Source organism: Rattus norvegicus, chromosome 3 (genome assembly GCF_036323735.1).
Source record: "Rattus norvegicus strain BN/NHsdMcwi chromosome 3, GRCr8, whole genome shotgun sequence".
Lineage (NCBI taxonomy): Eukaryota > Metazoa > Chordata > Mammalia > Rodentia > Muridae > Rattus > Rattus norvegicus.
This window is the reverse complement of record NC_086021.1, coordinates 63,976,987-63,994,825: the sequence shown is the minus strand read 5'-3', so window position 1 is coordinate 63,994,825 and position 17,839 is coordinate 63,976,987. Positions and strand designations below refer to the sequence as shown.

The following is a 17,839-nucleotide window of genomic DNA, read 5'->3' as shown; positions in this document are numbered from 1 at the left end:
TCCACACAATAACTACTGTACATTTGCTGCGTCATGGGGACCAGCCTGCAGTACTGTTTTTCATGGTTAGGCTGACAATGTCTTGGTGAATCTCGACCAATGAGTTCCTTTGGATTAATTTTTTTCAGTCTGTTCATCTACTAGCTACATTATTTTATTTTTTAAAAAAATAAATACTAGATAAAACAATGTGTGTCTGTGTTGACACAAGACCAATAATTTTGGCAGTGATACTTTACAATGGCTTTTTAAATGTTAGTATTAAATGCCATTTTTAATTGTTCAGCTTGGTAGGGGCATTAGAGACAGTGGTTCACTGTTTCATTTGGAAAAGCTGCTCTCTGTCTGGTTTGTGAACAGCTTCATTGTTTAGTTCACACAGAGGTCAGTAACTCTAAAAATACACTTTTAATAGGTCATGGAATGGATGTTTTGTATGTGTTGTAGGGACTTGCCCTCGGTGGTTGAGATGTGCGGCTTTGTGCCCTCTCCTTACCCACTGTGTGTGTGTGTGTGTGTGTGTGTGTGTGTGTGTGTGTGTGTGTTGGGGGTAGGGTGTGTTGTGACTGTCTGTGTTGCCTAAATGGGGCTAGAGCTTGTTTGAAAGCCTGAGGCATATAATCTTACAAACTCAACTCTTAAATCTCTATTTTGTGGAATGCCTATTATAAGTCATTGAATTTGACAGATGTTTTGGCCGTGTAACTTCAGAACATAGGCTTTCGGTCAGAATTAAACGAAAAAGATTTGTGGTCATTTCATTTGATTAAAAAACACCAGAGCAATTGATTCTATCCGGGCTGGCAGCCTTCACAGGTGACTTCAGTTTCTGTGCTGTCAAACCCAGCCCAGCTTTTCCTCTGCCCCAAGAGGCTTCTCCCTTTGCTCTGGATTCTCTTCTTAGCCTGATGAAGTGTTAAGATCTGTTCATTTCAAAACAGACCATTTAAAAATGAAAAATCCACATTGTTTAGCTCACTGGACCGGGAGTCTTAGAGACCGGGTCTCTCTTCTCAGCTCTAGAAAAATCTCTTAAAGCAAAATCTCATGACCCATAAAAAGGATATTACTTCAGTTTGAGTGGTTTTTTTTCTTTCTGCTCCTTAGTCAGCATTGAAAGCAGGGCATTAACTGGAAGGAGCTTGGCAGAACTTAGCCAAAGCCTCAAGTTCTAAATCCTGGCAGAGAGCACTCCTTTGAGTTACGTTCTTCTATAACTTTTTAAAGTCCGCTTTCTGACTTATAAACCTACATTTTCACCAGCAGAATTGAGATTAATACATCCACCGAGAGGAAGAAGGTGTTGAGATAAGTCGTTATAAACCCTTATGGGTATGTTACTTCATCATTGCCTTCAGTTGCAGCCATATGGAATTTGGGGTAGTGGGATTGGAACTCTGACTATAGGTAGGACTTGGTGACTTTGTGCCTAACAGGGGCAACTGATTTTTTTAGCTATGCTGGTCTGGGTTTTCAAACAATTATTATTTTTATTTGTGTGTTATCTGTGTAGGGGTGTACACATATGTGCAAATGCCCATGGAAGCCAGAGGCACTGAATTTCTAGAGCTGGAGTTCCAGGCCTGGATGTGGGTACAAGTATGGGCTCTTAACTACTGGGAACTTCCTCCAGCCGCAATGCCAGGTTCTGACATAACTTTTCCATGATTTTTTTTTCCTTTAAGTTCAACCAAGGCACCAAAAGCAAGAGAACAATACAAGAGAACAATACAAGGTTCTCTCATACAAGAGAGCCTTCCTTAATTAAAAGAGAGAAAGTATACAGCAAATAGCTAAGAAGGCTAAACTCCCTGGTGATCTCCGTGCAGTGAAGAGTGCCCCAGCCTCAATTTCTGAAGACTTGACCTCTAGCAATCTCGATCACTTAATTAGTTTTAGACCTTTTGGCAATTGACACAATCTTCTCTTTTTTCTTTTTATCGGTAAAACAGGACAGTAACACTAATCTTGGATCTAGTGGGTAACTATGAAAGTACTTTGTAAAAGACAGGTTTCAGTTGTGTGGGGGAAATGTCCCACCTTGGGATGCTCAGGTGCGTTAAGTACACAGCCCTAGGTTTGCGTCACTTCTTCTGTGTGGGGCCACACAGGGAGGCGTCCTCATTCACTCTTATCTCATCCCTCCTTTCCAGCCTTTGCATCAAGCCTTTGCGTCGGTTCTCTGTATGGAGCCAGGCTGTAGGTCACACTCCCTGTCCACCTCTTCAAGGCCTTTCTTCCATTTACTTCCAAGGCTTGCCTTTGCTTAGTCAGCTCCTCCCTGTAGTCTCCCCCAACCCCCAGCATTTTCTAATGTCAAGCCTTTAGATGAGAATCTTCTCCCTGTTCCCTTCCTTCTACTGCCTGATTAAGCACAACAGTTTTCTGTCGGGATTGTGAGACTCATTCTTGCCCTTTTCACCTGGCCTTGGGCGTGGATCTTCCTTGCTCGTGGTATCATTGACAATGGAACCTTCTTTCTTCATTCTGTAGAGCACTTGCCCTGCGCCCATTGCCAGCAGGAGATGGAAACTTGCCCGCTCTGGAAAGGCTCCGTGTTCCAAAGTGAACTCAATTTCCAGTCTGAGAAAGCAGAAACAAAATAGGCATGTTTTCCCCTTCTCAGCTAATAATAATGATGATGAAGAAGGTGATAATAATAATAATTAATAACGATGATGAGATGACATTAATAGCGGGAGTATCTGCAGCATTGACTGTATCAGCAACAACACCCATGTTCATTGCCATGGTAGCTAACACTTATTGCCCCTTTTAGCAATCATGCATGATGACTTTTTTTTAATCCACCCTGTTTTGTTTAAACTTTAAAACAACTCTGTGAAATTACTGTTACTCTATCTTATGTTGACTTGACAAAGCTGAGGTGGAAGCAGTGACTACACCAAACTAGAGACGCCATATTGGAAGCCGGGTGTGTCTGGTTTCACAGTTGTCTGACTCAAGTTCTGGATTACACTGATTAGCTCTCAGGGCTGAATCTTTCAACTTGAATGCCCACAGCAGGCAGGGCAGAAGTGAACCTTAGTGGACAGGCAGGGCTGGCGAGACATCAGGCTATGGTGGTGGCCTCCTCCTCCTCAGTGCTGGTTGCTATAAGATAGGATGGGGTGTCAGAGGCCTGCCCTGGCTAGGGAATGAGCTGAGGTGGAGTCAAATGAAAGCTGAAAACTGATGATCTGTGACCTCATAATCTTAATATTTGTGCTTTAATAAGTACTGGTTTCTTACTCTGTAACTCTTACTATTTATGCTTTAATAAGCACTGGTTTCCCTTCTCTTTCACTCAAGGACCTCTGGCTGGCAAGTGAGAGGCTTGGATTCATTAACTCTTTGTGAACAAGGAGGGAAAGAGAAGAAAGAAAATCTTTTACATAAACAATACGCAGAGGCACACATACATTCATACACACATTCTGACCACCTGTATCATTGTTTCCACAAGTGTTCATGCATACCTATATACATACACATATACCTATACACATTTGTATATACAGACAGACAGATGCATGCATGCACGCGTGCAAACACACACACACGCACACACACACACACACACACACATTTGGTTGATGGGGTTGTGCTCCAAAAGTCACATTTTACTCTTTCTCTCTGTCTTTCTTATACCTTCTTAGACAAAAGATTTAAAGACAATTGTGTCTTGGATAAAATGTTAGAAGGGGAGGTACAGAAGGATGTTGATATTAAGTTCAAAGCAGAGTTTTATTCTATAAGTTCATTATAAGTTCAGAGCAACAGTTTCACGTGGCCTTGCTTTATCAAAGTGCACACCTGTGGCTTCATCCTTGGACCTGACCTAGAATGAATATTTTTCTTTGATCACAAATTTTTCCCAAGCCTATTTCTCTTTTTAGTGTAATTGTGAAGGCTCATCACATTCCTTTTCTTACTATTGTATAAAGGTTGGGCACATTCTATTCTTCATTCTAACTGTATTACATCTTTCTGGCAAAACAATTAAAACAATCTCTCAAAAAAATTTCTTCCTAAACTTATTTGAATCAAATCAGGAATTCTATAAAATCATTGTCAGGAATTATGAAATCGTCAATTTGTCTATACAGCATTACTACATGATGGTACATTTTTGTTGATCTGCAGAAAAACTGCAGAAGAGTGGGATTAGACTATGAAAGAGTGACAGGAAAAGGCATATAAGCTACAAGAAGTAATGCTGGGATGAACTCTCTTGGGACCTTTCTTCTCAGAGGTCACCCATTGTAGTCCATGCAAAAAATGCTGGGTCACCTTCAGGAAAGTCATCTTAGTCTTAACCTATCACAGATGGCTCCTGACAATGGGGGACAGTGGGATGCTGCAGAAAGAACACTTGTCCTGTGTAGAAATGATCTCTGGTAGTCTTCATCTGATCTCAACAGAGAATACTTTTTTTTTTGGGACATAGATTTAAAAAGTTGGAGCTTCAGATTTTATAGTTCTCAATTCCTCAATTATTAAATATTGACATTTAATGCCAAACCTTTAGAAACCTAAACAAAGCACTTCAAAGGTTAAAGTAATTATGTCTGAGGACTGAGCGGCTTGTTACCCTGTGTAGGGTTAGGACTTGCAGTGTTCCCGCTATTTCAGTGAGTGGTCACACGGATTGAGAGATATATTCTTAGCTAGTCACCAGCAGTTGGACCATTCTGAGCTGCTCCATGAATTATTGCTTTGGAGAAGACACTGGATGAAGCCCCTTCGATTAAATACTGCTTGAAAACTAAAGGAAGTAACAGCATGAGTTACTAAGGACCTACACACCACAAGTGCCACCTTAGCCTAATCCCCTTAGTATCCACTCCTCTTTAACCTGTAAAGGAGAGCTCCATGTTAAGATCTGAGTGAGCACGAATGCCAGCGACAACTGGCCAAAGACATTTCCCCACCGTTGAGTGGCGCAGGGCTCGTGTCCAGAGGCACACTGCTTTGAAGGCTTTGTCTGGGGACAGGGCAGCCTCCCCTTATATACTCTGTATTATTGAAGTGCTCAGTATGAGTTTTCAGTGTCAGTGGGGATGGTCCCTCTAATCAAAAGGATGTCTGTACACTACCCGAAATGCTTTGCTTTTACACTATAATCCTACCTGAAATTTGAGCCTTGAGGGATTCCTCTGTCACCAGCAATACTTCCAAGAAAGCCACACTGCAAGACATTCTTCATTTGTATGTCCACGTGGTTATTCAATCACCTCCTTCCAGGATCCACCCGAGAACACGGGAACTTTTCTGGGAGACCATTCTGGGAATCATGAATCATGACTCAGTCATGGCGACTGGATGGTGGAACTGGAGCGCCACGAGCAGGTCTCTGCTGCTGCTGGTGCAGGATGGCGGGCATGGACCCTCTTCAATACTTTCCCTTATTTTTTTTTATCATGCAACAACTAATTTTTGTTTACAGCTGAAGAATGGGTTTCTGCCATGTTGGCTTCTGCAAAGGAACGTGAGGAGGGGCTAAAAGAGCTCAGGTGATTCATGGCAAGGATTCTCCGACTCCTGTGAAGCTTCTCTGCTGACTGTATTTTATTACATGGCTTTGGCCCCAAACATCCCATAACTGTTTACGGTGCCAAGTCTGATAGAATTTTCTCATGCCTGTGTGTAACACGAATCCTGGCTCCCATGGTTTTTGGAGATTCCAGACAGCTCACTTTCCAGCTCCTTTCCTTTGGAAATCCAGTATGAAAATTTTTTTGTTCTTTTGTTGTGGCTCTGAATCCACTTGGCATCCTTAACTCAATTTCTTAATTACTGCTCAATGGAAATTGTTGCTTTTGCTTAAACAGTAGATTGTGTTTCTGCAGTTCTTGAATTTTCTAAGGATGTAGGAATAATGTTTGGATATATTTACGTATTAACGTACACTGGCCAGGATGTACACTTGGTAAACAATCTTAAAGTTGTGGCTACTGAATGGAATCGGGCTCAGTGGTGTGAGATGTGAGCGTACCCATTTGTGATTGACACAGGCCTCTCTGGGGTGTTCTCAGAGTACCTTATGAGAGCAGAAACGTAACTGTTGTAAATAGGACTATCACTGTCTAAGAATCTAGGAGGTTCTTTGGTCATTAATGGTCAAATAGCAACTGGAACCTTTAAAATCAAGTATGTTCTGTGCTGTGGTTTGAATATGTCCTCCAGTCTGCGAAGGATGAACCAAGCCACTGTGGAATTATTCCATTTGTCTAATCCACAGCCACATACTGGGAACAACTTTTACTGGTGAACTGCTCTATTCTTTGTGATATATTTGGAGATAAGAACCATTTATTTAGTTCCCAAGAAAACTGGTAGAGAGCAGTGTCTTTTAATATGACAGGTCCCTTGTTGATTCCCCTTTAAAAGCCTGTCCACCTCTGTGATCGGCTCTCTTGTCAGCTCATCTATTTAATTTTGGCTGCCCTTTTCTGAATTGAAGCCATCCATGTTTCTGGCATCAGCACATTTCTGTCAAGCCTCTTTTTACCCGTTTTCTTCTGTTTTCGTCTAAGGCTGCCCGCTTGGCCCCCGCTAGCCTGCAGTCACACGGGGTTGCTGGACTCTTCTAAACACATCATGTGGTTGAGCTTCCAGGATCTGAGTCTGTTTCCCAAGATCTTCCCTCCCCAGACTGCACAATTCAAGGCTCACCTTACAGGGCACCTGCCCCTTCCTTTTCCAGCTTGGCCTTCAACCAAAAGTCAAATTAGGCTGTTGGCCTGGGCGCCCCAAAGGCACATTGTGCGCCTCTTGAGAGTCATGACCCCGGGCTCACTCTGCAGACCAGTGTTCTTCCTCGTGGAACAATCCTGGCTCTGTTAGACTTTTCTGTTTATCTCGAATCCACAGCAGCCTAAGGACAGTTTCCTCCTCTTTAATGTGTGAGTCATCCTGCACCTCGGCTCGCTTTCCCCATCTTTCCGACCTGCTCCTGCACAAGTTGCTCCCACTCAGCGTTTTATGAGTTAGTTACCTTTATCTAGTTTTAGGAGGACTTACAGGCGGTGTTAACTTTCTTAAAAACTGAAACTACCTCCGCAAGTCGGAGCGGTGGCTCCGGGATCTTAACTAACGCTTGTAATGGGAGTGCCGGGAGAGATAAGGAGGAGCCAAGCAGGATCCTGTTCTCCGTGGGGGCTTCATTACTGCAGCCCAGTGTGTAGCTGTGTGTAACCATATACACTGTGCTGCCATCAGGCCCACTGAAGACAGAAACACAACTATAATATAGTGATGTTTATGGGGGATTTAAAAGCACCAAGTTCATCTGGCACATGTCTTTAATCCCAGCACTCCGGAGCGGGGGGGGGGGGGGGGGGAGGTCGGATCTCCGTGAGTTTCAGGCCAGCTTTGTCTACAAAAGTGAATTGTGAGTTCTAAGACAGCCAGGGCTACGTGAAGAGAAACCTTGTCTCAAGAAAACAAATAAAAAAAGCAAAATGTAGATAGATTCGTACCAAGACTGCTGTTTAAAAACGTCATTTTGAGGATTGATATTGTCCTGAGATAGTAGTGATGGTAATATAGAAATAGTTTATTAGCTGTGGACATTGTGACATAATATGCTAAAAAAAAAATCTTGTTTTTTGACGGGTAGCCTCTGACAGGAAGCTAGAGACACAGCTGCGGGATCGGATGGTGGGAACCGTGCTTCAGCACAGGCCCTGGAACCTGGCAAAATGCTCAGGAGGGGGTCCAATGCGCCAAGTATAAGCGGAGAAACCATCAGACACCCACAGTAGGAAGAGGGGTGATCCGCGGGGAAACCCCGCCTCTTGGGGTGACCTCACACTATGGATGAGGAACCAGAACCACCAGTGAGTCAGCGACAGGAAGTGGATTTTTGTCTGGCATGACAAATTATGGCCCTGAACTCTCACTGTGCATGGTGAGGTCATCACTCAGTCCTCCGGGGAAAGAATAGCAGGTAAGGGGAGGAGTCTGAACCCACGCTCCTTCTCTGTTACCAGAACTCAATCCTGTCCCTCAAAAACCTCACCCAGCTCGTGTTGTGTCCCATCTCTCTCTAGTCTTGCCTCAGCTGTCGAGGAAGTTCTGCCGCCTGAAAGGCTTACACGGGACACTGGATGATCTGAGTACCTACCTATCTGTGCTCATCACCCTATAGTGTTTTCTACTAACTGGCCACAACTTTATTTATATACGTGCCCCTGTGAGGCCATATTTAATGAGGTTAAACAGCACCTTTTGAACTCATGCCATGACAATTGCACCAAGAGATGTCATGATTAGCTAGATGCAGTGGTACACGCCTTAAATCCCAGTACTGGGGAAGGCAGAGGCAGGCGGATCTCAGGGGTTCAAGGTCAGCCTGTCAACAGAGTGAGTTCCAGGACACCTGAGGATTTTTAATGAAGTTATCTTTGGAAGTTCTGTGTTCCTAGTTCAGGGACCCTCAAATCATTTTACTCATGAACAATATGACATTAAGTGCTACAAGGAGCAGTATGGGACAGCAGTGAACTGTGCTTTCACAAATAAAAAGTGAGCTTACTCAATTTTTTTTTTCCAGAGTGAAACCATTTAGGTAAACAGTAATGTGGAATAAAGTCTCATTACTTTGGTAGTGAAGGTTTAATTCATCCATGCTATTGTGATTAAATGTTCTGGAGGATTTTACAGTAGTTAAAACTGGCCTAATACATTTTAAGACTACGAATATAGACATTTTACAAATAATATCGATCTTTTAATTAAAGTTCATGATGATCATAGACTATCCTTTTTAAACACAAACTTTCTCTTTAAAAAAGTGTGTTATTGGAGAAGAGTATAACAGTCTTCAGTAACAAGGGGACGGTGCCATTCATGTCCCCGTGAAGGCAGGGCCTGTGACTCTCATATCCTCTTCTGCAGCTCCCGTGGTACTAGCAGGTAATAAGAACCCAATAAATCGTCGGATGACACCAGCCACATATCACACTGCTGCCTGCCCAGAAAACAAACACTGAACAACGGCTACTACTTGGGCAATAGCTTTCAGTTTGTGGTGTGGGAACTCTTGGTGTTGTCTGGAGGTTCGGAAGGATTCTGCAAACGGTATATATATTACTTTCTGCCAAAGATTTCACATTCCCTGGGTGTGTGTGCTTCTAAGTATTCTCAGTTATGGTGCAGTCCAACTTAAGAAAATAAAAATGCATTGGTTGAAGAATATGGAGGAGGTAGGAAAGATGAAAAGGAGAAAAGAAAGAGGATGGAGGAGGAAGAGGAACAGGAAGAGGAGGAGGAGCAGCGGAAGCAGCCACCGCTGCCACCATCACCAAAGAAAGGGTTACAGCACACAGTGCCTCCCCTAAGGTCCCTAGCCCCTTGCCTTGGAGTGAGAGGCTTCCTGCTCAGTTCAGGCCAGTGTTTGTGGGAACCATGCGTATGAAGCTGAGAAGATTTAGGTCTCAGAACATGAGTCTCTGGGTAGACTGGCTCCAAGCTTTCTTTGGTCTTGATTTTAAAATCTTGAAGAAGAAGTTTTATGACGCTTTCACTGTTAAGAGGTTCTGAAACCCGTTTTATTTCAGTACTTGGCAGCCCACCACTCTTGCCTTACCATCCAAGTTTTTCCCCAAGTAGGCCCCCTCAGCACCACGGTCTCTGTTCGGATCTTGGCCTCCCTACCCAGTCTTTCCTCTACTAACTCTCCTCTAGGCCCAGTTCACTCTGAGATTTGCCCTTTAGCCTGTTGGATAGGCCTGGGGTGCTTCTGCCTTAACCTTGATGGAATGCTCCCTGCTGAGAGAATTTCCTTCCAACTTTCTGTCTGGGGGAGAGCACGCTTCCTAGTGTATACGTTTCAAGGCCGTCGAATCACAGGTATTTTAAATCTAGTTTTAAAAACTTCTCATTTACCCACAAGAGGCAGTTCCTTGATGTCCTCCATGCAGAATGTAAATATAGCAGACGTTCTTCAATTCACATCTTTCATAAAACAAGCACCTTTAATCATCAGATACCTCGATCGTTCTCTGGTGCAAGAGCTGAAAAGTGGCGTTGGGCCGTAAGAACACTCAAGTGTGTTGAAGCATGGGAATGCTGGGCGTCCGTCGCTCGTACTTCCTTTCTCTGTGCAGCCAGGTAAGGCCTCTACTCTTCTGTCTGCAAAGGCAGCTCCAGTCAAGGCAGATAGTGACACTGTATTCCTGTGACCACAAGAGGCAACAGCTCATTGCCCCTGACTGCTGCAACTTCAGTCTAGATCAGAACTTGTGAGAAATGTTCCACAGATAATTTTTGTGCCATCCTCCATTTCCCCAACACACGCATGCCTTGAGGAAGAGTCTTTCTATGTTTTATCCCAGTCTTCCATAGGCTCCTGGGCTCAAATGATCCCCTGTCATAATATCTCGAGCAGATGGGACTGTAAATGCAATCAGTTGCAACAAGGTTGGAGTATGACTTGAATCTTGAGAAAATGATTACAACTAAAGCCAGAGGTCGGGATAAACTCTAGTCAAACACCTGTGGAAATAGGTGGGCAGGGTTATGGTCTTAATGAGAATTCTTATTATAGAAGTTTAACGTATGAAGACATGGATAAGTATTTTTGAAAGAGTGACATTTCAGCTTTATGCGTTTGTTTACAGAGAGCATAGGTTGGGAATTAAAGTTGATTTGAAATCAGCCTAAATGAACCTTACTAACACCTTCTCACATACTATATTAGATTAATAGAAATCCTATCATATGGATCTTTTTAAACATTCTAGATGTTCTTTCAATAGTCGAAACATCTGGCAGAAATAAAACTCACTACTCTTCACGCTTCTTCAGGTTATAGGGAGAATGGAAAACACAGGCATTTCTCCCTCACACTGGAGAGCACGAGTATGTCCTAGGAGACTTCCATATCTATCTGATGAGAACATAAATGTTTTGTGTATTTATTTTTAAGACATATGAAAAATTTCATAGAAATGACCTTATTAAGATTTATTTTCATTGTTTTTAAATATGTGAATATGTACATCTCAGTGCACGTATGAATCATCTCTCTAGACCCTTGACAGCAATGTTTAAATAAATGATCTGAGTCTGTATCTAGAATTTCCATGCTGTTTTTGTACCTTGGAATTGCGGCAACGCCAGCAACCAATGGTTACATCTTACCATTCAGTGGACTGCACCCCAGGATATATAATCCAAATGATACCTTTTCATGAAAGTCGCTTTTGGTGATGGTGCTCTATCATCACAATAGAAACCAAACAGATATGCTAGCTTCGTCTATGGGTCAGCTGAGTAGTGGCATCCCAGTAACTCTGAGTATATGTCGTACCCAGATCTTATCTTCTAAATCCATTTTCTAAAGATCTAAAACACAGAAAAAAATAGTTCAAGACCCTAAGCAGAAAAATCCAAGGTCATCCGGGGAAGTTATGTTGCTCCAAGAAGCCAGGAAAGAATCAAGGAAGGTATCAGGTGAACACGAGCATCCAGAACCACGTGCGTATCCTGTTGATATAGCTGTGATTCGAATCCGTTATCTAATATTGATTAGCAGATTGTTGGAGTAAGGATGGGGGGAAATTGAAGATGCTTGAAAGTGGGTACCAACTGAGTTTTACTATGACAACAGGGAAGGTAAAATATGTGGAAGGAGAAGGAGAAGCAGGTGAAGGGAAATCCCAGAGAAAGAAATGGACAATTTGGTATCTTTAGAGATTGTGTACGTTATTTTTCTGTTGCTATGATTGCTGCTATGACATCATGATTAAGGTAACTTAAGGAAGAAAAAGTTGATGTTGGCTTATGGCTTCTAGAGGAGTAAGAGTCCATCATGGTGGGGAGGCACGGCAGCAAGCAGTCCTATTTCTCCCTCCCTCCCTCCCTCCCTCCCTCCCTCCCTCCCTCCCTCCCTCCCTCCCTCCCTCTCTCCTCCATTCTCGCTCTCTCTCTCTCTTTTTTTTTTGGTTCTTTTTTTTTTTCGGAGCTGGGGACCGAACCCAGGGCCTTGCGCTTCCTAGGTAAGCGCTCTACCACTGAGCTAAATCCCCAGCCCCGCTCTCTTTCTTTAATTAAATAAATGTACTAAGTCAGGAATCCCTGATATGGTGACAAGGGTGAAGCCAGGTCTTTGGCTGGTTAAATGGCTCAGTGGTTAAAGGCATTTGCCAGCAAGCCTGATTACCTCAATTCAGTGCCCAGAACCCAGATGATGGAAGGAGAGAACTTATTTCCACACGTTCATTGTGTGTTCTGTGTCATGCATGCCCTACCCCATGCACATACAGATTAAATGAATGAAAACAAACAAACAAACAAACAAAAAAGCATGCCATCTAGTTTAACTGTTTCCCAAACGTGAACCTGTTAACAAGTCATTTAAGCCCTGTGGGTGTTAGTTGGGTCTAATTGCAGCTGTTGTATGGTATGATGTGCTTTTAGTTCGCCTCTGCTTTTGCCCACTCTACCACCAATATGTATTTTATATCAGACGAGCACCTTTACTGTAGCTAAAGACAAATGAAAGCTATGCTACAATATCTAGGATCTTGGCTGGGAGCACTTTAACCAGTTTTGTGTAAGTAGGACAGTAGATTTTGAGTAAAGAGCCAGACTTTACACCTTTACAGTCCTCGGAAGCGGCTGCAGCCAGAAAGGAAGGAGACGATGCAGAACCTTCCTTTCCGTGACCCCCTTGTTTGGCAGATGGGCAGCGCTAGACAGATGGTGACAGGTCAAGCTCCCTTTCTCTTCAAGTGACCCTGTCTTGCCGAAGGACACTTGGCACTCTAGGAAGTATGCTGGTGCTCTCTGAAGAGCTGCTGGAAGGCTTGTTTGACCTATGGAAGTGTGAAGAGGTAAAACTCTCTCCAGGTACCACAGAAGCTTGAATAAGATGTAGCCCAAAAGAGATAAAGGAAAGCCTTTGAGCAGACAGACTGGCCAAGTGAGTTTAGAAATCCTTCATTTCATCTGCAGCACAGTATGCCTCTCTCATTAAATGTTTTCAGACCATATACTTTCGTTGTCTTTTTCATGTTTCATAATAGTCTATTGAATACCTATGCCATACTATTTAATCGATCTCTAAATGGAAAGTCTTGGTTTAAAAAAAGTGTTTATTAGCCAGGTGTTGTGTCTCACTCCTACAATCCTAACACTTGGGAGACTAAGACCAGAGGATATTTCAGAGTTTTGTTTCAGCCTGAACTAAAAACGAGAAAAAGAGTATTTATTATGCATTACAGCATAATTGATGTCCTGGGTTCTTTTGCATGTGTGCCTCTGATTATAACATTAGATGAATTCCTGAAAATAGATGCACTGGGCTTTCATTGTCACCCAACAAGCTTCCAGAAAGTCCCACCAATGTATATTTCCTGTCTGTGTCAACCGAATGTTATTTCACATGCTCTTGTCATTACCATGATAACATTTTTTTTAAAAAAAAATCCCTTGAGTTTTTATATAATAAACAATAATAGTAACTAACGTGTTTATATTTATAACGACAGACACTCTTCCAATGCTTTCTGTGTATGTGATAGGCGGATCCTAAGAGGAGCTCCCTGAGAAGATCCACCCACAGTACACACCCTATATGACATGCAGGAGTGTAAATTTGCTACACTCTGTCAACACTCTCTCATCTTATGTTGCCAATGAGACTTGGACATGTAATTAAAGTCCCCGGCAGTTGACAGCTTAGATAAAGTGGGTTTGACCTTATCACAAGAACAGTTTCTAAGTTTGGGGGCTAGAGAAGAAGTCGAGGGATTCTAAGTATGGCAAGGAATGGATGAGAGGATCACTTTGCTTGGTTGACTTGAAGGTGGGGCCAACCACACGGCAATGAAAACAAGAAGCCCAGTGTCCCCAAGCTGTTCCTGGCTCATGATAAGCAAGTACACACGAACCTCAGTCCCAGAGCCCCAGGTCATTGCGTCTGACATGGATAGTTTTGCAAATAGGTTTTTGCTTTAAAAACAGTCTGGTTTCTACGTTGGTTTCAGCCTTGTACTGGTCCAAGTGAAGAGCTTACCTGAGTCATGCCAGACTTCAAAAACACAGGGTCATGAACTAGGACAAGGACACCAGTTTTACAAAACATGGGACACAGAAGCCAGGTGAAAGGTGATTCAGTGACCAAACTTGAGATAGTTTGAAATAGGCATAGTAGTGTAACAGGCCCCTACACCTTAGTAATCCTCCCAGGTCTTAGCACTACTGACGCCATGATAGAAGTACCATTCAGGCCTTGGAACCCAGCACATAACACTTCCTGCCAAAACAAAGAAAAGATCTATGCCTTTAAAGTTCATAGTTCTGGAAGTCTCAAAATGTACTAAGCTTGCCTTTTTGGCTGATTGCTCTTGCTAAATGAAGTATGTCAACCCAGTATATGGTTTTTGTGTTAAAAGCACATTCTAAGAAAGGCTTGGGACTACACTGAGATCCCAAACATCCAGTAGAGTTGCATGCCAGCTAATACAGTCTTTCTATTGGCTTGATCCCACATCCAGGCAGCCTCCCCTGGTGCATACCCATCCATGGAGCTGATGGTACCCTACTGCATACAGTGAATCTGGGTAACAGATGTATAAATTGCCTATCCAGTGCGAAACCCTCATTAATTTCAAACTTGCCTTTCCACAAAACACTAATTGCAAATGAAAAGAGTAACTTTAAAGTAGGCCTTTTTCTTTCGGACCGAAACTCTTTTAATTAAATGTTGGAAGTGACACCGGGGACAAGTGGGAAGAGACTGCAATACGAAGAACCCATCACTCTTGTCACAGACCTAACATGCATCTAATCATGAGGAAACACAGAGAAAACTGGCATGTAATGTACAAAGTGTCAGAGTCCTCAAAGTCAAAGGCAGACTGATCAGCAAGGCTGCCTGGAGGAGGTTAAAGAGACATGACATCTCAGCACAGGGCCTGATCCTGAGCTGGGCTTTCACTCTCTGTGAAGGACGTTGCTAGAACAATTGGCAAAACCAGAGTGACAGCTAAGAATAAGTTGATCGCAATGTCATCAATGTTAAATCTCGCTGAGGGCTGTCTAGTGGCTGTTCTGTTTGTGGGATGACTCTCTGAAGAATGTAGGAGTGGTGGCTAGGAGGGCTGCAGTGCCCATGAAATCAAAGCCTCCCTCATAAAACAGATTTATACTACCGTGCTTGCAGCTTTTCCATAAAGTTAGCGACGGTTTCAAAATATAGATGCTAGTTTAAAATGAAACTTAAAGAGGACGCTTCCTTTTGTTCTTTTGAAAAAAGTGTGATGAATATAGAGCCAAAAATTATTATATTTACATTGATTATTTCTGTGGCATTTTTATATGTAGCTTTGCAGTCATCTACTAGCTATATATGTATATATAATATATACTGTGTACATATGTATATATTGATATATATATATTTACATATACATCTTAAATGTGCATATGCATGTATGAGTCAAGGCTCTCTAGAGGAACACAACTTGAATCTCTATATAAGTGGGGTTTACGACAATAGCTTACAGGCTGTGGTCCAGCTAGTCCAACAATAGCTATCTACAAAGGAACAATTCAAGAATCCAGTGGTTGTTCGGTCCATGAGACTAGGCATCTCAGCTGCTCTTTAGTCTAATCTTGAATCTTCAGGTGCTCCAGTGCCAATGAAGAATTGACTTGTCAGTCAAAATCAGGGTAAGCAGGCAAAGAGAGCAAGCGTCCTTCTTCCATGTCCTTTGTATAGGCTGCCAGCAGAAGTTGTGGCCCAGATCCAAAGTGGATCTTCCCACCTCAGAAGATCTGGATTAAAACTGGTTCTTCCCACTTCAGATGACTTAATTGAAAAAAAAAAGCCATCACAGGTATATCTAGACCCCTAGTTTTGGTTAATTCAGGATGCAGTCAAATTGACAACCAAGAATGACCCTTGTCAACTTGACACACAATCATATCTACTTATATCGTGCTTAATTTTTGAACGAAAATAACAACCAGGTCATAATTACCTAACATAATATAATGATTCCATGTACAATCAAAAACACATCATATATTTAGTGGGCTCATAATTATGCCTATCAAAATATTACTATCCCTCATATAATCAACAAATTTTAGAATAGGTAGCAATGTCCCTTTGGGGGTATTCTTTTAGTATCTCAAACTTAAATATGATAACCACTTATATTCTTAGTTGATGTGGCTTAACATGATAAAGAAATTGAGGAAAGAACAGATTTCTGTACAAAAACCATTTTTAACTTGCGGTTGGCTTTGTTGAGCCACATGCCTATGAATTAAATCAATCATGAATCATGATGTTCGAGCCCACTTGAATTATATCGTTGAGTGGTGACATATTCATCTCTGTGATCTGTGATGGCAACAGGGCCTGTTGTTATCAGATAAAAAGGGACAGAAAGGCCTGCTGGGAACACAGAAAATAGCCAGAAAGCCACCCCAGGTTTTCTGATTTTTCACCGAGGCAGCAGTAGGTAGCCATGTTTGCACAATAAAATCTTTTAAAAATAATCGTCTTGTAAAAAATTTCCTAAAAATATAGGATTACCACCCATGGTGATAACTTGCTTGAAACTATACAAAGCGTTATCCTTTTGAAGCATGCATGTATGCATCTAATAATTTATCACACACACACACATACACACACACACACACAGGTTAGCACAGCAGAGACATCATGTATACATACTGGTGGTGGGAGGGTTTTGATGCATATCCTCTTTTGCAGTTTAAGAAAGGGAACTTTGTTTGCTCTTGGAGCAGCTAAGCCTGTTTGCTTGACACAGGCTGCTGGCATCCTCTGCTCTGAGTCCAGCGGAACTTGGAAAGGCCAATGTGCTTCATCTGGGCCTTGCAGCCTCCCAGTGGGTACTTTCATCCCCAAGCTCCTCCAGGAGGCCGCGAGGCTGCCTCAGTGTGAGCAGCAGCTGCTGTTGGTCTTGAATCTGCATCTCACCCTTCTCAAGGCTCTTCTGAGAACAGAGTGGATTGGAAGACACTCTCCAAAGTGTGATGTTAGAAAACACCACTGTATAATAGGCTGCCGACAGAAGGTGTGGCCCAGGTTAAAGGTAGCTCTTCCCACTTCAAAAGATCTGGATTCAAGGTGTATCTTCCCAATGTACAGGTGGGTTGCCAGGTCATGGTGGGGCAGAGGCAGGTGGATCACTGAGCTCAAGGCTAACCTGGCCTACAGAGAGAGCTCTAGGACAGCCATGCTACAATGGAGAAACACTGCCTCCAAGGGGGGAAAGGGTGTTGGTGGTGGGGGGTGGTTTTCCCAATTCAAATGATTTAAGAAAGAAAATATATTTATTTGTACGTATGTATGCATGTTGCATGTACATTGCATATATGTTGCATGCATGTATGTTGCATGTATGTTGCATGCATGTCTGTTGTATGTATGCATGTATCTATGGATGTATACATGTATGTAGTCTGGGTTTATGTGTGTCTGTGTGTTTACATCTCAGTTGGTACCTGTGTTTGTATGTATCCACCTGTGTGTGCATATGTGGAGACCAGAGGTCTGCATGAGATAGTTTCCTGTATCTCTCTTCATCCTACTTTTTGAGACAGCATATCTCCCTGAACTGTATATCACTCTTCTGGCCAGAATGGCTGGCCAGCCAGCTCCCAGGGATCCATCTGTATCTAATTTAATTCTTTCAGCCCTGGGCTTACAGTACACACCACCATGCTAGCTTTCACAAGGACACAGGGCCTTCATATCTGCATAGTGAGCACTTTATCCACAGAGCAATCTCCACAGCCTAAATATTTTTACGGACATTTTTATTAAATACGAATAGTCCTATTT

At 42.6% G+C, this 17,839-nt stretch overlaps 1 protein-coding gene across 11 annotated transcripts in view; it reads left to right on the top strand.

The window, feature by feature from the left end:
• Window positions 1–17,839, top strand: part of Ccdc148 (coiled-coil domain containing 148) — a 275,147-nt gene that overhangs the window by 45,977 nt on the left and 211,331 nt on the right. For 2 of the 11 annotated variants that reach the window (XM_039104822.2, XM_063283613.1), the window contains one exon: window positions 9,995–10,119. The exons of the other annotated variants lie outside the window; for them this stretch is intronic. The gene's annotated coding sequence lies outside the window, so the exon portion shown is untranslated. The remainder of the gene's footprint in view (window positions 1–9,994; window positions 10,120–17,839) is intronic. 11 annotated transcript variants of the gene reach the window in all.